The 23,289-nt window shown below is 42.9% G+C and overlaps 1 protein-coding gene across 2 annotated transcripts in view; it reads left to right on the top strand.

Annotated features, from left to right (window-relative positions):
• Nucleotides 1-23,289, top strand: part of LOC308169606 (uncharacterized protein) — a 42,013-nt gene that overhangs the window by 2,599 nt on the left and 16,125 nt on the right. The window contains exon 3 of one of the 2 annotated variants that reach the window (XR_013937761.1): nucleotides 17,235-17,386. The exons of the other annotated variant lie outside the window; for it this stretch is intronic. The gene's annotated coding sequence lies outside the window, so the exon portion shown is untranslated. Of the gene's footprint in view, nucleotides 1-17,234; nucleotides 17,387-23,289 lie in introns of those variants that run through there. 2 annotated transcript variants of the gene reach the window in all.

Here is a 23,289-nt window from a genome sequence, read left to right as displayed (position 1 = left end):
TCTGATCAGCAAATCTACGATGGCTATTTCGAAGAAGGGAAATGTGGCAAAAGAGCGAAAACGTACGGCTGCAACGATAGCTTCTTATCGCGTCAGTCACGTTCTTGTTAAACACAAGAAGTCATTCAAAGACGGCGAAATTGTGAAAAAAGTTTCTCGAGGCTGCAGATTGCCTTTTCGATGACAGATCCACAGTGGCTGATGACACCTTGCAACCAGCTCCTACAGCCCTGACTATTAGAAACTAGCTGCCTCCTCCCAGTGCCAGGTCTCCCACTAAGGTAGAGAAATGCATTTATTTCCTCCTTTCAAACTAGGGAACTACCTGTTTTGTATCTGGTTTACTTTTCTGTTTGTTGGATCAGTAGTTGGCTATGGTACTGCAGACTGGCTGTCAGTGTGTGAGTGAGAGAAAGTGAGTGAGTGTGTGTGTGTGTGTGTGTGTGTGTGTGTGTGTGTGTGTGTGTGTGTGTGTGTGTGTGTGTGTGTGTGTGTGTGTGTGTGTAAGAGAGTGAGAGAGAGAGAGGGAGAGAGAGGGGGAGAGAGAGGGAGGGTTTGTGCTATGGCTCCCTATGCAGACTGGCAAATGTGTGTGTGTGTGTGTGTGTGTGTGTGTGTGTGTGTAAATGTGTGTGAGCGAGAATAGCAAAGAGGGAGGGTTTGTGATGGTCTTCTCCTGTGGCTGTGTGACAGAGAGAGGGAAAGTGTATTGTGAGTTTACTATGCAGGCTGGGAACTGTGTGTGTGTGTGTGTGTGTGTGTGTGTGTGTGTGTGTGTTTGTGTGTGTGTTTGTAGTACGTGCATGTACGTTTGCGATGTGGAAACTAGACTGGTAGATCTTGGCAGACTGGCTACTTGAAAAGTAGGGATGCTCCGATCTGGATTTTTGGGGCCGATACCGATCACCGATTTTTTTCCTCAAGATCAACCGATACCGATACCGATACCGATTTATTTTTAAAATACATAACTGTAGGCCTACTGACTGGATAGCCTACATATTTTTTGCTTTTTAGACAAAAGTTTTGATCCATTAGGCACCAAGCAAACGCAGACCCATTTTTATGGCATAGTTAAAGTCTGGCCTATCACCCAGTTAGGGCCTGAAGCCCAAGTCAGTGATATGGCTGTATAAAAGACATCATAAACGTGGCCTTCATGGTTTACATACTGTTACGTCCTCCTATGTTTTCTGTTCAGTTATCTGTCTTCCCCAGGGAAAAATAAATAAAAATAAAAAATAAAAAAAAGATCAGTTTTTGCGATCGGCCATTTTTGCCGATCACCGATCGAGTCATTTGGAGTGAAATCGGCCGATTTAAATCGGTGGCCGATAAATCGGAGCATCCCTATTGAAAAGTAGATCTTGGTTCCAAAAAGTGTGAGCACCCCTGGTGTAGGGTGTGGATGAGTGGTCTGTATGTGTGTGGAATGTTGTGAAGTGTAAACATAGGAAAAAAGGTTGCCACAAACAAATGATCAAAATGTAGAGAGAGAGAGAGAGCAGGTTAAATAGGCACAGTCAAAGGTGTGCTGCATCAGCCAATCAAGCCTCCTCTCCCCACTGCCATCCTGCAACACAGTATCAAGGACAAGACAGCAGTGGAGGGAGGAGGCTGTAACAAGTGCGTGACACGCATGTCCCTCGCTGATTTCCCTTAATAAATCACAATCAGATTTTGCTCACACGAGCGAGCGTCTTGTCTCACCCTTCTACAGGGTTCCCGCGCTGGTCTTAAAAAGCCTTGAAGTAAAAAAAATCCAGCAATCCTACTGACAAGGCCTAAAAAGGTCTCACATTTCAGTTATTCAGTCTAAAAATTAGGTGCTAGGTCTTAAAAAATTAGATCCTACAAGGAAATCAGTCCGACCACTATCTATTTACACTGAATGAATCAAGAAATGAATCAAGCTGGAACCAAAAAAATGCCAATTCGCTTCCTTTTTTGTCTGTATGGCAGTGAAATCCCTAATTTCATCACCTTGAGGATGACAAAAAGCTATCACATGGTGTCGCAAATAGGTCTAAAATCCTATTCAAAGAGGTCTAAAAAAGGTCTAAAAGGTCTTAAATTTGACTTGTTGAAACGTGTAGGAACCCTGTAGTACCTTCTATCACCTTCCCTGGTACCCATTTCTCCCTCTCTCCTCCCCGGTCATCTCTGACAAACACTGCTGGTCCTACCGGAAACGAGCGCGGTGGCTTCCCTGTACCCTTGTTTACCTCATCATACTGTCTCTCCCGCGTCTCCGTTGAGAAGCTTGGCTTCACTAGTGACAACCGTGTGCGCGTCTGTTGTTTTAGAAACAACTCTGCAGGAGTTTTACCTGTAGTTGCATGTGGTGTGTTCCTATACACAAAAACTGTGTAAACCGTTCTTCATATGCATTGAAGCTCTCGATAGCTTCATCAAACAAATAGCCCGACTCTGTGCTGTACACTGCCATGGCTATTTCGTTAGCTACAGCTAGCTTGGTTCGTTACCGATAGCACTTCTTGAATTGTGTAGTTAAAAAAATGTATTGTTGCAAGATTGTTGCATCCTCAAATGTGGGTTCTTAACTCTATGGTACGATGTTGCCTCTAGGCAACATACCCATTCTTGGCCTTTTACATTCACACAATGCATCCCCAGTTATGATGCAATACTTTGAAAAAGGAACCAATAGCAGTGTTTGAATTTGTCACATGTCTCTGGAGGCCATGCCGAATCCCTTTTTTGCAGACTGTCCCACAAGGATCAGCGTAGCCATTTCTCTCCACAGAAATTGTCTGAAAACATCTTTTCCTGGCCTTTTTCAATCTGAAAAAAAAAAAAATCATAATAATAGGTGAGTAAAGCTTACTTTCTAATAGTTTAATTTACTTTATTTGCTAATTAAGTAATGGAAACTTGTTACAATGCAAATGTTGCCTTGAGGCAACACCGTACCATTATGGATTCACCATGACACCATGATATTGTGGTTTTAGCTATATATATACTATGCAAAAGCATACCAGTCATCAGAATTTTCTTTTCATCTCTACAATTTAACCTACATACATTTGATGTTAGTTGTAGTAAAGTTAAGTTAAGGCTATTACTGTACACTGTAGTCTACTATTACAGTGCAGTGTTTCCTCCAGGAATTTTTACATTGGTGGCGGGCAGCCCTGACCGCGCGCGCAGCGTGCACGCGCATGAAACGCGCACGTGCGCTCAAAACAACGACGTAATTTCAGCCAAAACTAGAGGATGGCCCAAAAAAAAAAAAGGAATATACAGAATATAAACTTGTGACTGACAGTCACTAGGGATGCTCCGATTTATCGGCCACCGATTTAAATCGGCCGATTTCACTCCAAATGACTCGATCGGTGATCGGCAAAAATGGCCGATCGCAAAAACCGATATTTTTATTTTATTTTTTATTTTTCCTGGGGAAGACAGATAACTGAACAGAAAACATAGGAGGACGTAACAGTATGTAAACCATGAAGGCCACGTTTATGATGTCTTTTATACAGCCATATCGACTGACTTGGGCTTCAGGCCCTAACTGGGTGATAGGCCAGACCTTTACTATGCCATAAAAATGGGTCTGCGTTTGCTTGATGCCTAATGGATCAAAACTTTTGTCTAAAAAGCAAAAAATATTTAGGCTATCCAGTCAGTTATGTATTTTTAAAAAAATCGGTATCGGTTGATCTTGAGGAAACAAATCGGTGATCGGTATCGGCCCCCAAAATCCAGATCGGAGCATCCCTAACAGTCACATACACACACACAAAGATCATCAGCTATAATATAGTACGAAGTAGGCCTACATGAGCACAAAAGCGGCTAACGTTACTGATTAACTGTTTACTGTAGTGCAGAGAGATGGTAGTCGTAGGCGGCGTATCAAATGACAAAGCTTAATGAAGGATATGAACGATTGTCAACAACACACTCAAGCAGTAAATAGAACAGTCTAAACAACTTGGGTACTACGCACTCAACTGCGGACGGAACAATACTCTCAACCTATAGTTCCGTGCGTGAATTATGTCAACCCACCACATTACAGAAGTAAAATCACAGTCAGATGGAGCATTCGGTAAACAGCTGAGTATCAGCTGAGTTAAAGAAAACAAACTCTTACCTTTGATGACACCCACATCAGCCCTGTTTTCCCGTACTTCTCCCGTGTGTCTCTTATTGTCTGTGTCTGCATGTTTTTCCAGCATGTAATTCCGTTCCAATAAAAAAATCGTCTCCCCTTCTTTTCCCCTTGACAATACTGTGTCGTTGCTAAAGTGACGGCACATAAGAATCGTTTTTTGACTTGCTAATGTCTGCTGATACACCAACACAGCTAGCCGATGCTGATGGCTCTCCCGCTGTAGTTGTAGTTGTAGCTGGTGGTGGTGGTACCCCGCCATAAACGCTGTTAGCTGATCCATCACCTAGCTTCTTTGCTCCTGCCAGCCATGCAGTTTCGGGTCGCTCATAGCCACTGCTAGCTTCAGCAATGTTTGAAGTGTCTGGGACATCTTTTTTCTTGAAAAATCCATCCATCTGTCGCTGTTTTCGTTTAATTTTTCGAAGTTATTTAACGTGATATCTTATTTGTGCACCTACCTAGCGAGATCAGCTTTTGTATCTTTTAGATGGTTCACATTGGCGAAAGGCGAAAGTTTCCCAGTGTTTCCAACTTGCGCGAGTTCTTCAATTTGCGACCGTTTTTCAGCAGGGATGGTTGAGTCTGCACGGTTCTCATGCCGGTTCACATTTAGACCAATCAGGAGTAGCCCTTGTGTCACGTCGTCAACTGAATGTTTAATGTCATTAATCTGATTTTGGATCAGCGGTTAGAGAGAGATGGGCGTGGATTTAGGTGCACTTTTAGTCAACATCCATTATAGCGCTGATCTGGTATTACCTAAGCTAATTAGCCAGCTTATCATTATGGAGGCTTTATGGTTGTTGTAACTATTATTATTTTAATGATACAAAAAAATCTTGAATCAGAATCTGAATTTATTTTACAGTACACAATAATACAAATCTTTGGCTGTGGTTCTTCAACATTAGCTTTGCAGCAAGGTACATAATCACAACAATACCATCATCACAATAATCACAAGTAAATAAGTAAATTAAGTAATGATAAGGAATAAAGTGATAAGTGATGGTAGTCGCACTACAGCAGAATTAAAGTGCAATCAATAGTGTAACATGCTGTGCAAAGTTCAACAAGATGAAAATGAAAGTGTTCAGGTATTTCTCAAGTAGTCAGGTAGTGTGCAATTCCTGTGTCCTAATGTTTTCAACATTAGCATTGCAGCAAGGTACATAATCACAATAATAAGTACACGAGTAAAGTAAGTAATGCAGTTTTCTGGTAGAGGTGGATTTTTCTTAGGTGGAAAAACAGGGGAGGGTCATGCTTTTTTGGGAGGGGGGGGGGGGCCTTAGTGGCAAAGTGTGCAGCCTGGCTGAGAGCACTTGATTTTTCTTTTCTTTTTGAAGAAGAGCTCTAAGGCTCTGTCATAAGGGAACTCGGTTATTGGCGGCCCGTTGATGCTCAGTATCATGCAGGCGGCCAGATGGTCCCCCTGCAGTCTGTTTCTCAGGTCAGTCTTCACCTGCAAATAGAAACAATGACAAAAATAAGTGGTATGTGGGAAGGTGAGAGAAATCAAACAATATCAGATTTAGATTACTTAGTAAATTACCCTATTCATTGTGGAAAAGTCCCTCTCACAGTTCACACTGGAGATGGGAACTGTGAGGGCAATGGCAGCCAGCTGACTCAGACATGGGTAGAGCTGTCCCCATTCATCGTGCTGGGATGACAGTTTACCCATCATAGTGAGCTGGTCCATGTTCTGAAACACATAACACAGTGAGACAACATTATTCTGGGGTCCTCAATTATCTTTCTGCAGAACTATTAATTGTGACTTTCAGATTTTACCTTGAATGCTCCAATCAGCACATGCTGCTTATAAGAAGGCCATTCTTGCAGTACCGGTACATTTCCTCCAGACTGCTGCAGGAATTTTGCAGACAGGGAGTTAAGATGTGCAATGTTGACGGCATCATCCTCCTTGGCTGCTTGGGGTCGCAGAACATGAAATGCCCCCATGATGTCCAGGTTCTGGAACCTTCTGTCCAGGCTATCCTGGAGGCCATCCAGATAGGGCTCCATTACCTAAACATGGCACAAATTACAGACTAGTTTGAGCGCTGGGAGTCTTTTACAGAAATGCCCTGTATAGAGGATAAACATACAATACTAGTGGAAGACTGCAAGTTTGGATAGCTTTGGAGTTTGGATAGCTTTAGTGGTTTTGCAATGAAAACTGAATGTCATGTTATTTCCTCCAAAACACAACTGGGATGGCTACCTTAGTGCCTATCTGGTATTTTGTTTAATTTCCTCAGACTTATTATAGTACTTACTAGATTAACACTTATAGTACTAGACTAGATCAACATGTAACATCCAAAACAAATGTACCTGCGTCCTGAACCGGGACCAGAGCGCCTCCCTAGTCTGCTCCAGCTGGCCTCTGCGTCTCCTCTCCCTCTCCTCCTCATGGGTGATATTAAACGCCCCTAATCCTGCAGGGTTATCAAGCTCATTATTGAGCTGGGCCAAGAATGAGCCAGGGGGCTGTGCATCTCCTGCATCTCTGATGGTCCTCAGGCACGCCATCGTCACTGGGACCTCAATAAGGTAGTCACACAAGGGCCAGGCTTAATTTTTTTCAAGTAAGGCTATGATTAGTTCTATTGAGTTCTAGAGCAACATGTTAAAAGTGATTTGCCTTTAGGAAATACCTGCTCTTTGATGGCCAAGAAGTTGACATTTTCTTTCTGGAACATCTTGGACAGCCGAGCCAGATGTGGCAGAACATCCGCTTGCAGATAGACCACTGCAACGAAACGGTAGGTGCAGCAGAACCCATACAGGCCCTTGGCTACAGGGCACTTATGGAACTCTGTCTCTTCAGCCAAGGCACCCAGGACTGCACTGAGGTTCCGCTGCAAATTCATTACTGCCAGGTGCTGGGACAGCCAGCGTGTGTCCTTCACTTGCTGAAACATATTTCCGTCATGAGAGAAGACATTCAGAACACAGGAAGTGCATCTGAAGTACACAATCATGGCCAACATTACTGTTAAAGTATTTTATTATGTTTTTCTGTGATCTCACCTTCATTTTTAAGTCAGTGAGGCCCAAGGTCTGTGCTGCAGCTTTCATAACGGCCGTTCTGTTGGCGCTGTTATGAAAGTATAGATGGAGCTGCTGCAAGTGGTCCCTGAAGGTAGCCATGTAGGGGACCGCAGATGAGGCATCCCTACATGCCAGGGCGAGGCGATGGGCAGCACACGCCACTGGCAGCATCCAGGGGAAGTCGTCCTGCAGCTGCTTGGCCACACCATTCACCCGCCCTGTTACAGGAAAATAAATATAATCGAATCAAGACATGCAGATACCATTTCATGGTCAGTGTCTGAGCAACTAAAACATGCAGTAAAAATAAAAACCCATTTACAGTACCGTATTTTCCGCACTATAAGGCGCACTTAAAAGTCCCAAAAAAAAAAAAAACGACAGTGCGCCTTATAATCCGGTGCGCCTTATATATGGATCAAAATGTAAAAATTACATGACCAATATTTTTTTTTTTATAATAATAAAATGTTTCAGTACGACTGGTAAACTACAAAGCCGCACCGCTTGCAGCATTACGGTAATCAGTAAACGACGGCCGCCATCTTGGAATCTCCGCGAATGCTATTGTTATTCTATCATGTGCTCTGAATGGATGCCGTACTCACCCAACTGTTCAATTCGGACACTCACACCGCTTGCAGCATTACGGTAATCAGTAAACACCGGTGTTGTGCTTACTCACAGTCCCACACCACAAGACCCCAAGTAAAGAAGACTAAACAGAGTTTCCGAGGGAACAAAGTGAGATTCTTGGTGCTTTCAACTTGAAGTTTTAAAGTACCCACTCGATATAATAAACAACAGTTTAACGATCACTAAACACTTATCATTTGTGTATTGGATTCATTATTCTCGTTTGCCGGAGGCTACCGGTAAGGGAGGGTTGATTTGTAAACATACTTTCGTTTTAGCTCGTGTTCAAAAGCAAGAACTGTGTGTTCATCTAGTTATGTGTAGTTATGTGTTTTTAGCATGTCGATGTTCTCCCAGTATGTTGTCATGTTATTAAAATACAGTTTAGACCTTCGTAGCGATGTGTTTTGTTAGCTGTTAGCCGCTAGCAGCGTTTGTTGTGGTTTGGTCAGATTCACTTTTCTCCCATTCAGTGTTTGAGATGAACCAACATTCAAATACGCCTGTCGTGTTCAATCTTTCTCTGATTTGAATGTATGACACATAATTTGAAAGCTTACAGTCTGTAGTTTAAGCATGTGTAAAAACTGAAAAAGTACGTTGCACATTTCACCAGGAGCTGTCACATATTGGTTGTTGGTTATAATTGTATAGCCTATTGGTTGTTTTCTGGTGTTGTTTTGCTCTGTTTGTAGTCTACTTGATGTATTTTTATCAGCTGTTAAATCACCACAGCGGTTAATCCACTAATAGAGATAATAGCAGATTGAAAATGCTTGTAGCTAACTACTCTATATCTCGTGGTTGCAGCTATTGCGAATTGCTATTCACGCGAGTCAGCTGTGAATCACCGCAGGTCCTTGACGCTTGTTGCAAAAATGGATGACGAACGGCTGATACTTGAGGTGGAAAAATATATATTTTTGACAGTGGAGCAGGTAGAACGTTGATGGTGACAACGCTCAGGTGGAGCTTGGACAACGGGAAGTTGACACAACACCGATGGAGAGGTGACGCAACGCAGTAGGTGGAGCTTGGGCGTAACGCAACCCCAGTCAAACGTTTGACTGCAGTATCTATTCTATGCGCCTTATAATCCGGTGCGCCTTATAATCCGGTGCGCCTTGTGTATGAAAAAAATTCTAAAATAGGCCATTCATTGAAGGTGCGCCTTATAATCCGGTGCGCCTTATAGTGCGGAAAATACGGTAATTCCACTTGCTCATGTTGTGTCTCATACCGGTCATTACAGCAGCTCCATCTGTTCCCAATCCAAATAACCTTTCGGTTGGAACCTTGTTTTTGTGCAGCACATCCTTTATGGCAGGCACTATAGTAGCTGCCTTTCCGTCAGGCACTGACACCAGATCGAGGAACTGGCTGTGGAGCTGGCCTTCATTGTCCATATATCTGAAAAGCACAAAAAGACATCCTCAACATATATGTATTACTCAGACACAATCAGTGTACTTTGATTTGAATAGTACCTGATGTGTATATCCAGCTGCTTCTGCACAGAGACGTCTGTGCTCTCATCCACCTCCAGCCCAATAGCCAAGGACGAGTGGATGTTTTGGAGGATTGGCTCCATGACCACTTTAGCCAAAATCTCCAACATTTCATCTATGATGACATGGGACCGGTAGGTGGTCTGTTTCCCTATCTAAAAATACATTTGATTATAGTTGGAATATTACATTTTGAAGATAATTTGCGAACAAGAACAACGAACAAGAACAAGAACAACATAGCAAGCATGATCATTGTTTACCTTCAGCTTTTTGAAGTAGTCACACCCCAGCAACTCGGCAAGTTCAAGGAGAGCAGGATAATTGGTGTGGTGTGCCTGCTCTCGCTTGGTGAGGTAATAGAGGCATTTAAACCCCCCAATGATGGCCTCATGCTCTAAATTGATGACTGGGTTGAATGCAGTCACAACTGAAGAACCTATACAAAGCAGGTACAAATGGTTATTGCAACAAAAGCTGGTTATACCTGATAGTCCTTTATCAATTAAAATAGCTTCCTATATCTAAAGAAGAAAGTTCACCTTGTGCCAGTGAAGCATGAAACTTCACACTTTGTTTGTGGTGCTCTGTCCTCGCATGCCTGTCCAATTGATCAAGCCTATATAGTTTGCTGCCTGTCTCTATAAATGGCCGATTGGCTCCTGCTTGTCCTCCCTTTGGGGTCTGTTTATGTTGCCGACATAAGCGGCAAAACATTCCTGTAAGGACAGAGTAAATTGGCATTATTGGTCATATTGCACTGAAATATTCTGAAGTGCATGATATGGTGTAAATAGTATACTCACCACGGTTACTGTTGTACAGCCATGGGAACTTCCTGTTCTCTGCCCATTTAGGGTCCCAGCCTGAGAGTCTGTGTTTTCCTTTGTCTCCCTGCTTCTCTGCTGCTCCACTCTTCTCTCCTCCTCTCTTCTCTGCTGCTCCACTCTTCTCTCCTCCACTCTTCTCTGCTGCTCCACTCTTCTCTCCTCCACTCTTCTCTCCTCCACTCTTCTCTCCTCCACTCTTCTCTCCTGCTACTCTTTTCTCTGCTGCTCCACTCTTCTCTCCTGCTCCAGGCTTTTTTAAAAGGCAATTTTAGCAGATTCAAAACACGAAATTCTGTGCTCACTACCTTTTCCAGTTGAACATTAACTAAACTTTAAAAAAAAACATTTTAAATGCTGCTATTGTTTGCGAAGTTACAAGATCGTTAGCCCGCAGCGCAGAGCGCACAATGTCTAATTATAGTAGTCAACTCGTATTATGCTTATTACCAAGTTCTTAGTATGTTTATATCAACGTAATCAAGTGCTTTAGTTGGCGAGCGTACTTGGTGATGGTAAGCACTCGTAATACGAGTTGACTCGCTGGAACGAGACAGGCAGCAAGACCACCACACACCTGCCATATCATACCGTCTCATCATATTATTACATCGTATTTATCATCATATTTTTCACTATGTGTGGTTACCTGACCATCTTCCTCATCTTCTGGTACTTTTCGTTTGAAATACTTTAACAAACTCATCTGAAAATGCAACCAGGAATTTATGAACACATAGCTAGCTAACATTGCTAGCTAACATTGCTGGATAACATTGCTGGCAATTACTTTAAGTAGTTCTAAGGTAGCGGAAACATAATTGTTTCACAAAATAGCCTGATTTAGTTGACCATGAACATCAGACTACATTACGAATGTTCATTTAAAATACTTGTATACTGAGCACTGGTATAAGAACACGAACCATAGAATGCAATAACCCACAGTCGTCGCTGATGCAGTGTTGCTAACTCAATCTGTAATGGATTGTAAAATTTGAAGTAGCTTGTAGACTAGACGCAGCCTAGATGTATTCGACCAATCACAAAACAGTTTTGCAAGCACGTCGCTTCGCGCTTGTGGGTGTGATTAAGTCTGCAACATTGACATTGTAATTTACTGCTCCCTAAATCGGAACGAAATGTAGGTCTGAAAGCGGCCTAAGTCTAGCGCTGTGAAGGTCTGAAAAGCGGCCTAAATCTTTTTATTTATTTTTATTTTTTATCGTGCACCACTTAGTGGACTGAATGGTGGCGGAGGAAATTCATTCGTGGCGGCCCGCCACGAATAAATGCATATAGAGGAAACACTGCAGTGAACTTTGTGAGTCTTATTTGCAGAGCACATGCTTATATTTTCCACACATTTTTCCTCCATTTACAGAATGAATGTCACATATTTCTATGGCTCTTCAAGGAAGAGGAAGGTAGAGCTAGCACTCCCAGTTGATGTTAGTGAGGATGAATTAGAATTTAGTAGTGATGAAGACGAGCTGCAGACAAGGCTGAAGATCAGGATGAAGATTAGGATGAGGATGAAGATGAGGATGAAGATTAGGATGAAGATGAGGATGAAGATTAGGATGAAGATGAAGATGAAGATTAGGATGAAGATGAGGATGAGGATGAAGATTAGGATGAGGATGAAGATGAGGATGAAGATGAGGATGAAGATTAGGATGAAGATGAAGATTAGGATGAGGATGAAGATTAGGATGAGGATGAAGATGAGGATGAAGATTAGGATGAGGATGAAGATGAGGATGAAGATGAGGATGAAGATGAGAATGAAGATGAGGATGAAGATTAGGATGAGGATGAGGATGAAGATGAGGATGAAGATGAGGATGAGGATGAAGATGAGGATGAAGATGAGGATAAAGATGAGGATGAAGATGAGGATGAAGATTAGGATGAGGATGAAGATTAGGATGAGGATGAAGATGAGGATGAAGATGAGGATGAGGACAGTGAGGGGGGAAGTGCAGCGACAGGTATTACCAGTATAACAGGGCTCGACATTAAGGCTTGTCCGCTTGTCCGGGACAAGTACATTTTATGTTTGGACAAGTGGACTTCCTCCTGCAGTTGTCCGATGGACAAGTCAAAACAAAAAAACAAATCAATATGTATTAATATCTGCAAACATTAATTCCTCCTTCCGATCTGAATAGTAAAAAAAAATAGCAAGCAAAGCGATGCCGCGCCTCATTCTGGCTATTTCAGTCTCTCGTAGTTCGTTATCGTCATAGTTCGTAAATTCGCTCAGAGCGCCAGAGCGCACACTGCGTTCAACGTCATAAAGAGACCAAGTAATTTGATTGGACAAAATGCATTCCATGAGTGCTGATCAGATTCCAGAGCGAGTTTACGAACGCAGCCATAGTGTTGTGGGTCTCCTGTCACTAGTGCCATTCACGTGAACATGCGCATATTCGCTTCTTCTCAATGCCGCTTATTTTCATGTAGTTCGATGCGATCGTATATTTTAGGTTTGAAGTTTTAAGACCAGCACATTGCAATACGAACTTCAGAATGACACTAATTAGGGATGCACGATATGCATTTTTTCCAACCGATACCGATACCGATATTTACCCGCTTCTCGTGGCCGATAACCGATACCGATACCGATATTATTATTTTATTTATTCTTTCCTAGCACCAGGGGAGCTCCCCCTCCCAAATGTTGTTGTTTGGTACCTGTACTATATCAATGACAATAAAGACCATTCAGATATAATTTCACAGTTCATAACCTGTAGTTCATGCACACCTGAAGGTAAGAAAGGCTATGTAGTGAGCAAAGATTGATGATTTAATATTCCATAGTGATCTCACCAAATCTAACTTACATCACTATTGTTAACACAACAAAGAGAACACTTCTGACTCTTCAAATGTTCATTTATTATTTCCTCTAACAAACAGAATCTGTTATACAGTGCACAATGCTTTTTTTAGCCAAGATCTGGCCTCCTTTTATGAAAACAAAAAAGGCTCACCTAAGAGTAATTAGATCAAAAAAGTGTCAAAAATAAAGTGCACCTTGTGCATCAGTCAATACAAAAATAAAGACTTTTAAAGAACCAAAAGTTGTATAGAACTTGTACAGAAACTAGTGCCAAATGGCTGCTTAGTCTGCAGATAAACAGAATGATACAAGGCACATAGTAGGCTACACTAGTATGCTTAATAAAGCAACTGAAAAGGGCTGGGCTACTTTTAGTGCATGAGGATGAGGTAGGTTGTGATAAAGCCCATCAAACGTTTTGCACAAGAATTCAAAATAAATTGCACTGACATGGAAAAACAAAAAGTGCATGTTTTCCTTGTAAACAACTTGTCTTGTATAGCCTACATTCACATTCTCACCTAAATAATAGACACGTTTTCCATTGGTGTTCCCTAATATACAAACTGAATACAATTCCTACCTCATAGAACCTTTGCTAGCCTAGTCTTCAGAAGCAGTAGCCTAGCCGCGGTGGTAGCCTAGCCTTCAGAAGCAGTAGCCTAGCCGCGGTGCAACACATTGAACACACATTTGAAAACTGCAGGAAGACAGCAGACAGCTCAAAGGCTCAAGCAATCAATGAAAAAATAATGGAGATGGTGGAGCTACCACCACGGCTAGGCTACCTTCTGAAGACTAGGCTACCACCGCGGCTAGGCTACCTTCTGAAGACTAGGCTACCACCACGGCTAGGCTACCTTCTGAAGGCTAGGCTACCACCGCGGCTAGGCTACCTAGTGCTTGATATTCCTTCCATACAGCGTGCTTGCAATGGTGATTCTTCAGGTGACTTATTAGATTCGTTGTGTTGTAACTCGTAGACCTTTGCCCTCCTCTCCGAACTTTTGTCGAACATGTGTTGCAAATTGCAAACGCACTATCTGCCTTAGAAATTGTGAAGAATGTCCACACCGGGGAAGGCATGTTTCGCTCGCGTCTCGTCTATACAAACTGCGTGCCTGAGCGCGGAAACCGGAAGCAGAGCGCGGAAACCGGAAACCGGAAGCAGAAATATTTCCGGCTTCATATTATCGGTTAAATATCGGCTAAATTTTATAATAAATACCGATACCGATAAACATTAATTCCCCAATATCGGGCCGATAAATATCGGTGCCGATAATATCGTGCATCCCTAACACTAATGATAGATTTCTCAATTTGAATATAGGATACTATCCAAAGGCTAGCAAATAAGATTGCTTCCATTGGGGAGGGACTGTAGTTACAAACATTTTTGGTAAATATTCCTAGATATTCATCCCTTTTGTGGCCAATCTTAATCACTGATTACCCCTACGTTTTTAAATAATGACAAAATATTGTTTAATGAATACCGTATTTTCCGGACTATAAGTCGCACCAGTCAAAAAAATGCGACATTAAGAGGGAAAAAAACATATAAGTCGCACTGGACTATAAGTCGCATTTATTTAGAAATATGTTTCACAAAATCCAAGACCAAAAACAGACATTTAATCTGGAAAGGCAAGTTTATTCAACTACACAATAGCACACAGAACAACAGGCTGAATAGAAGTCTGGTATGTTAACATAACACATTAACAGTTATTCAGCAACACAATAGCATAAAGAACATACCTGGGAGGCTGAATAGGCTAAATGAACATAACAAGCCAGCGAGTCCAACAAGCAAGTTACCAGTAAGCAAGTTCACCAAGCTACCGTTTGCTTAGCTTCAACAAGCTAATGTTTTAGATAATTTCTTCAGGGGTATAGAGCAGCATATAGTTGTCACAAGCCCAGAGCGGCCCAGAGCGCCCTCTGTCGGCTGTAGACGGTAATGTTTACTCCTTGGTTCATGTCAGTCAGTATGAAATTATATATATATATATATATATATTGATATATAAGTCGCACCTGACTATAAGTCGCAGGACCAGCCAAACTATGAAAAAAAGCGTGACTTATAGTCCGGAAAATACGGTACATTTGAAAATTAAGGATACATCATTATCAAATCAATAGTAGTCAAATGCATACACATACACTCACTGGCCACTTCATTAGGCACACCTTGGGGTTGGACCCCCTCTTTTGCCTTCAGAACTGCCTTAATTATTCGTGGCATAGATTCAACAAGGTGCTGGAAACATTCCTCAGAGATTTTGGTCCATATTGACACTATAATATCACGCAACAGCCCGTCTGGCACCAACAACCATGCCAGGTTCAAAGTAGGGTTGCACGATTTGGGGGAAAAATCGAATTGCGATTATTTGGACAGATATCGCGATTGCGATTAATTTGCGATTATTATTTTTTTAAATAGCAAAAAAAAAAAACTAAAAAAACGTTTTTGTAAAGTGTGGCCATATCTCCGGCTAGGAAGGTCGTATCAACGTGTAGTTTGTTTGTACGTCTTCAGGGGACTTAGAGGCTCCCTCCTCTAGCATCTAGTATCGTATATCTTTTATCCAGCGTTTGGATGAGTTTTTTAAACCCTAAGTTGCTCACAGTGTTAATAGACACCATGTCTTTTGCGAGGTTGTGCGTGATGGAATTTGTTATTTCACGGTGCCTTCGTGAGCCCTTTTCATATGCCGTAACAGCCGCAAACGACTCTGAAACACTATGGGCCGGTTTCACAGACAAGGCTTAAGCCTAGTCCTGGACTAAATCACACTTTCAATGTAAAATCTCCATTGAAGATGTTTTTTAGTCCAGGATTAGGCTTAAGCCTTGTCTGTGAAACCCTAGGGGCCGGTTTCAGAGACAAGGCTTAAGCCTAGTCCTGGACTAAATCACACTTTCAATGTAAAATCTCCATTGAAGATGTTTTTTAGTCTAGGATTAGGCTTAAGCCTTGTCTGTGAAACCGGCCCTAGGTTGTTTAACTTTGTTAGACTGGGCTACGGGACGTTCACTCAACTCTCCCTTTCTGACCGCACACCCGTCATACAGCTGCCTGTGGTACTTTTTCAAGTGCTGATATAGGTTTGTGGTGTTGCCTCTGGATGTAGCGACTGTTCCACGACAGGTCGTGCACAACACCTGTTTTTGTTGCACATCAGTCGTCCTAAATCCGAAATACTTCCACACAACAGAAGTGCTGCTTTTCTTCGGGACTAAATCGTCCAACGTTGCTTCTGGTTCTGCTGAAGCCATTATCCACCATGAATGTTGCTATTGCTAGCTACCGAAACGTGGGCGTTTCACGTGCGATGTTGTTGGTGTGCGTTCATTGACGTTGACGTTCATTGACGTTCACGTTCATTGTTGACGTTCATTGTTGACGTTCATTGACGTTGACGTTCATTGACGTTGAATCCGACGCGCTGTATGACGTATCCCATACGGGTAGTGGTGGTCTAGTGAGTTGGACTTGTGATCGGAAGGTTGTGTGAGTTCAAATCCCGCCTGAAACCACACCACTACTAGTGTGCCCTTGAGTAAGGCACTTAGCCCTCAGTTACTCCAGGGGGAATGTCCCTGTAATTCGTAATTGTAAATCGCTTTGGATTAAAAGCGTCTGCTAAATAGCAAAAATAATAATAATATAATAATAATAAATCGCAGGCAAATCGCAGGCTTTGCGATTAGCTAATCGCATCATTTCAAATCGCGATTTCGATTTAAAATCGATTAATCGTGCAGCCCTAAGTCACTTAAATCACCTTTATTTCCCATTCTGATGCTGGTTTGAACTTCAGCAGATCGTCTTGACCATGTCTACATGCCTAAATGCATTGAGTTGCTGCCACATGATTGGCTGATTAGGTATTTGCGTTAACAAGCAGTTGAAAAGGTGTACCTAATGAAGTGGCCGGTGAGAGTATCATATATTATTATTCATATTATTGCTTTTTCAAAATCTTTGGATTTGGACAAGTAACTTGAGCTCTAGGACAAGTGATAGGATGTGTTTACAAGTAAAAGATAAGTTCACTTGTCCGAAGGACAAGTAACTGAAAAAGCTTAATGTCAAGCCCTGGTATAAGATAGGGTATAAAATCGCATCGATGATTCTGTTATTTTCATACCATGCTTAGCAAATGTGTTTTGTTTTTCAGTTCCTCTGCAACATGCACCAAAAAAGGCCAAGGGACTGGGGTGGAACATCCTTCCAGTCCCACAATGGAGAGGCAGCCTCCCAAAAGCCACAGGAATCAAGTCTCCAATCGAATACTTCAGGGACAACCTGCTAACTAAAACCTGCGTCGAGAACATGGTGGACCAGACAAACCTCTACGCTGTCCAGTGTGATCCAGGACAGCCACTCAACGCCACCTGCTGTGAAATCGAGCAGTTTCTCGGCATCTGTTTCTATATGTCCATTTATGGGCTGCCAGCATCCCGTATGTATTGGAATTCAACCACAAGGGTTGACTGCGTGGCCGATACCATGACGATGCATCGCTGGAAGGCTATCAAACGCAACGTCCATTTAGCAGACAACACGCAGCTAATTCCCCGCGGACAGCCTGGCCATGACCGGCTTCACAAGGTGCGCCCTCTTCTGACATCACTCCTCGAAAGCTTCCAAGCAATTCCAATGGACGAGAGGCTCTGTGTTGACGAGCAAGTGGTGTCATTTAAGGGGAAGAGTGGCCACATGATGGATTTCACTCTGGTGAACGCGTGGCTCTTGTACCGCAGGGACTGCGAGGACTGCGGCGTCCCGAAGAAAGATGTGTACAGCTTGCTGAGATTCAAAGCTGAAGTCGCAAGTTGCCTTTGCAATGAGAGGAAAGTCTTGAAGAAGAGGGGGAGGTCGTCACAGGATGTTGAAGGAGACCCGGCTGAGAAGAAGTGCAGAGGTCCTGCCTCATCAGTGCCTTCAGCGTCCGTGCGTCAGGACAACACCGACCACTGGCCTGTGTGGGTGGAGAAAAAGGGCCGGTGCAAATACCCTGGCTGTAAGGGTATAGTGAAAGTGCAGTGTTCAAAGTGTGTCACTTACCTATGCTTCACTCCTGAGAAGAACTGCTTCATGAATTTCCATAAGCAGTGAGCCAAAGATAAATGATAAATGGTAAATGGACTGACTTATATAGCGCCTTTATCCAAAGCGCTTTACAACGGCCTCTCATTCACCCATTCACACACACATTCACACACCAATGACGGCAAGCTACCATGCAAGGCGCCGGCCCGCTCACTGGGAGCAATTTGAGGTTCAGTGTCTTGCCCAAGGACACTTCGACATGGCCAGCCGGGGCTCGAACCGCTGATCTGACAACCTTGCCATCATTAGACGGTGGCTCTACCTCCTGCGCCACAGCCGCCCCAACACACAAAGTTGTTTTTGTTTTGCAGAAGGTTATCATTAGGGATGTCCCGATCCGATATCGATATCGGATATCGCTGCGATATTGGTCCTGAATGCTGGATCGCAGATCGCACCAGAAAAAAAATAGGCTTCGATCTGCGTGGCCGATCTGGCGTGTCACTCACGTGATGACAACAGTAGAGTTGGCTAGTTGCTACCTGTTTGTAATGAGTCTGACAATGTCATGATGCTAGCTGGTGAAATCATAAACCATTTGCTTTAGTAATTTTTCGGTTATTTACATAGTCTGAAACTACAGATGGTAAGCTTTCAAATGATGCGTCATACATTGAAATCGGAAAAAAATTCAAGGTGACACGAGTATTTGAATGTTGGTGCACCGAATGGGAATGCGACAGGAGAAAAGTGACTGACCAAACAACAACAACAAACGCTGCTAGCGGCTAACAGCGGTACATCGCTACAAACGTCTAACTGCGTTTTTATAACATCACAACATACTGAGAGAACATGTTAAAAACACATAACTACACATAACTAGATGAACACACAGTCCTTGCTTTTGAACACGTCCTAAAACGAGAGTATGTTTACAAGTCATTATCACTTACTGGTAGCCTCCGAAAAACGAGAATAGTTAATCCAATCCACAGATTATAACTGTTTTTTATTATATGGACTGGGTACTTAAAACTTGAGTTGAAAAAAAAGAAAACCAGATATTGTTGACACCCCTTCGATTTCTGGTCTCACCAGCAGCGTCACTAGGCTACACTTTTAAAAAGGGTCCTATAATTGATTTGCCATTTGTAAGAGAAGATAAAGAGAATAAAAACCTGAAGGCACTAAAACTAGAAATCAGACAGTAACTCTTTTTTTCTACAATGCTGAATGCTGCTGTCTAAATTGGTTTAACCAGTTGGTCACTGAGTACTGCAGAGTACTGTTTTTGTTGCTTGAATAAAGGCTGGCAGTCTTTAATAGCCAACTGTTGTTGTGGACTATATACTGGGGAAGTATTTGTTATTATTCAGGAGTAAAACAATAAATACAAATATCGGATTGGTATCGCAGATACCTGAAGCCCAGGTATCGGTATCGGTATCGGTAGTGAAAAAATGGGATCGGGACATCCCTAGTTATCATAGTTTGTTTTGTTAAATGGCTCGTGTAAAGTTAGATAAAACATGGTTAGACTCTTCGACGTATTCATTCCAGTCGGTTGTTCCACAATGGTACAATGTTGCTTGCAGGCATGTCATCTTACGAAAAGAGTTCTTTTTAAAATGTTTCTCATTTTAAGTGGCATGCATTTTAACCTGTTGAGGCTATTGAGTATTTTCCATGTGTTTTTAATAAATGTTCTTCAAATTTTAAACAATGAGTCATTACTTTTCATTACTTACCATTATCGTACAGTGTTGCCTAAAGGCAACGCACCCCAAAAAGTACCTACCCCCCCAAATTATTTATTTTTTAATTACTTAAGATTATGTTTATTTGGTCTATTCTATTATTTCTTTCCCCCAACTGGCATCATAATGCGTACCATAGAGGGCATGATAATAACTCCAAGTTAACTGCTTAAAATTCAATAGTCCGTTTTATTTATTTATTCTCAGCTACAATACAGATATGATCACTTCAGATCTTTAATTACCACTAACTGCTTTTACTTGAACAGCACGGTTCCCAACTGTCTCAACAATCACCACAGAGAGCATCAAAACAATTACTCTTATTGGTCTAACATTTTAAACAGAGGTATATCTCTTAGGCTGGGTTGCAAAATGTAGATGCGCAATGCGGTAGATGGCATGGTATATTATTATGTACAATATTGACACTCTGCTGACAATTCTGCACACGGTGGACTTGATTGATTCTATGACCGTGGCTCGGTGAGAAGGGGGGCTGCGCCGTCGCTTTAGGAGGGGGTTCAACGAGTTGGCTAACGATTTGTCTTGCCCTGGGGGGGTGGGGGGGGGGGGGGGGGGTGGTGTCAGGGAGTCACGTGATTCCCAGGCTCTTGGGTGGTGTCAGGGAGTCACGTGATTCCCAGGCTCTTGGGTGGTGTCAGGGAGTCACGTGATTCCCAGGCTCTTGCGGCCACGGAAACCTTTGCTTGACTCTGGTGTTCTTATCTCGGGCCTTTGGCGCCATGCCAGCTCGCTGCTCTGCTGGCCTGTCTTGTTCCGTGCGTTTTGATTGGCTCCTCTGACTCTCAGCTCTGCGTTGTTCAGTCATGCAAGCCCCAGGCTCGGGCCTATCTGTTGCTAATGATGCTAACGATGCTAACGAGGACTTCAGTTGTATGTTGTTGGGGGGGTTTTTGTTGTTTTTTTTATACAAAAGGATTAAGGTTGTATGTTCGTCCCCTGCGGTTCTCTGTCCACTCTGTTGAGCCGTGTTACTGTCCCTTTAAGAAAAAAAACATATTTCTCAATCACATCACTCTCATGAGGTGACATCACATCAGTGGAGGGAAATTCAAATGTGGTAAGCTGTGTGATTTTCTACGTCTTTAACCATCTAATTTTGATGTTTTTATTCAGTGAATTTAATGTGTTTGAACATAACGTGTCCACCCTGTTGGGCCTAAGTATTGAGGAGATCAATCACATTGAATAATTTCAAAAAAGTGTTTCATGTAGTTTCCTCATCAAGTATTCATGGTCATGCTATAGTCTAGCAGCAAGTCCTCAAAAAAGGCTTTAGTTTTCGAGATACCCCTACCCGAGGTAGAACAAATGACAACAATGATTTTTCTTATTCAAATTCTCTTGCGACTGGCAAATACTCTTCCAAGCTGGCAGAGAGTCCAAAATGGGCCAGATCTTTGAGCTCGCTGAGATGGGTCTTGGGTTTGTTGAATGCTGTTGTCTTTCCTATTCTGTACAAACTACTTGTTGTGTCACAGCCAGTGAGTGCATGACATGCTGGTAGACAGTTAGACATGTCTATTCCAATGTTCTCAGATATGGTGTTGATGGGGACATCGCTCTTTTTCAGGGATTTGGGTAGTTCTAAAGAACAACCAAAAAACATATTTTCCCCAAAAATAAAAATTGACAACAATCAATTTCATTAATGGGAGACCCTAAAGGTAAGAAAAATCATTGTTGTCATTTGTTCTACCTCGGGTAGGGGTATCTCAAAATCTGAGGGCCCTTCCTGCTAGACTACTAGCCATTATGCTAACACAGGCAGGCTAAATGCTAACTTTAACTCAAAGTGTCCACCCTGTTAGCCTTGTTTAACTAACAGGGTGGACACCAACCTAACAGGGTGGACACCAACCTAACAGGGTGGACATGTATATACTGATGTTGACTTATAGCAAGATTTGTTGCCATTAAGGGTATATTATGTTGTATATTATTATGTATAGGACACATTGTAGGTATATAACCTAAAGGAAATACATACATTTGTGTAGGAATTGCAACTGCAACAACAGTAAGTGCAGCTGAATCACAGCGGCGTTACAGAGCCCGCCGTGACGCTGACCCAGAGAGAAGACGGCAGTACCTTGAGAAAGAGAGAGAGAAATGGAGAAGAGACAGAGAGAAAGGCATGAAGACTGGTATCAATGAAGTCTCTGAGAGAGAGAGGAGAGCAAGGAGGAAGAAATGGAAGGAGGCAAAGAAAGCAGCCAGGGCAGAATCCAGAGCCAGGAAATCACAGAACACTCGCCCTGCAGCTCCAGAGAGTCAGTCAGAACCAGGACCAAGACCAGGACCAGACAGAGGTAAGGATGCGCCTCACCCCTGCAAAAACATTCACAAGTAGCCAAGTACCTCTCTCTCTCTCTCTTTCTCTCTCTCTCTCTTTCTCTCTCTCTCTCTCTCTGACTGTCTCTCGCTCTCTCTCTCTGTCTCTGTCTCTCTCTCTTTCTCTCTTTCTCTCTCTCTCTCTCTCTCTCTCTCTGACTGTCTGTCTGTCTCTCTCTGTCTCCTCTCTCTCTCTCTGACTGTCTCTCTCTCTCTCTCTGACTGTCTGTCTGTCTCTCTCGCTCTCTCTCTCTCTGTCTCCTCTCTCTCTCTCTGACTGTCGCTCTCTCTCTCTCTGACTGTCTCTCGCTCTCTCTCTCTGTCTCCTCTCTCTCTGTCTGTCTCTCTCTCTCTCTCTGACTGTCTGTCTCTCTCTCTGACTGTCTGTCTCTCTCTCTCTCTGACTGTCTCTCTCTCTCTCTCACTGTCTCTCTCTCTCTCTGTCTGTCTCTCTCTGACTGTCTCTCTCTCTCTCTGACTGTCTGTCTCTCGCTCTCTCTGACTGTCTGTCTCTCGCTCTCTCTCTCTGTCTGTCTGTCTCTCGCTCTCTCTCTCTGTCTGTCTCTCTCTCTCTCTCTGACTGTCTGTCTGTCTCTCTCTCTCTGACTGACTGTCTCTCTCTCTGACTGTCTGTCTCTCGCTCTCTCTCTCTCTCTGACTGTCTGTCTGTCTCTCTCTCTCTGTCTCTCCCTCTCTGACTGACTGTCTGTCTCTCTCTCTGACTGACTGTCTCTCTCTCTCTCTGACTGTCTGTCTCTCGCTCTCTCTCTCGCTCTCTCTCTCTCTGACTGACTGTCTCTCTCTCTCTCTCTCTGACTGTCTCTCTCTCTCTCTGACTGACTGTCTCTCTCTCTGACTGTCTCTCTCTCTGACTGTCTGTCTCTGTCTCTCTCTCTGTCTGACTGTCTCTCTCTGTCTCTCTCTCTCTCTGTCTGACTGTCTCTCTCTCTGTCTCTCTCTCTCTCTCTCTCTGACTGTCTCTCTCTCTAATGCATGCACACGCATAGCCTGCTTTGCTGTCAGTTCTCAATCTTTAGTGGCTCTATGGATGGATTGATTGTT

This window comes from Nansenia antarctica (assembly GCF_963989245.1).
Source record: "Nansenia antarctica genome assembly, chromosome: 13".
NCBI classification, from domain to species: domain Eukaryota; kingdom Metazoa; phylum Chordata; class Actinopteri; order Argentiniformes; family Microstomatidae; genus Nansenia; species Nansenia antarctica.
Note: the sequence above shows the minus strand (reverse complement) of the source record. Positions and strands in the feature narration are given on the sequence as shown.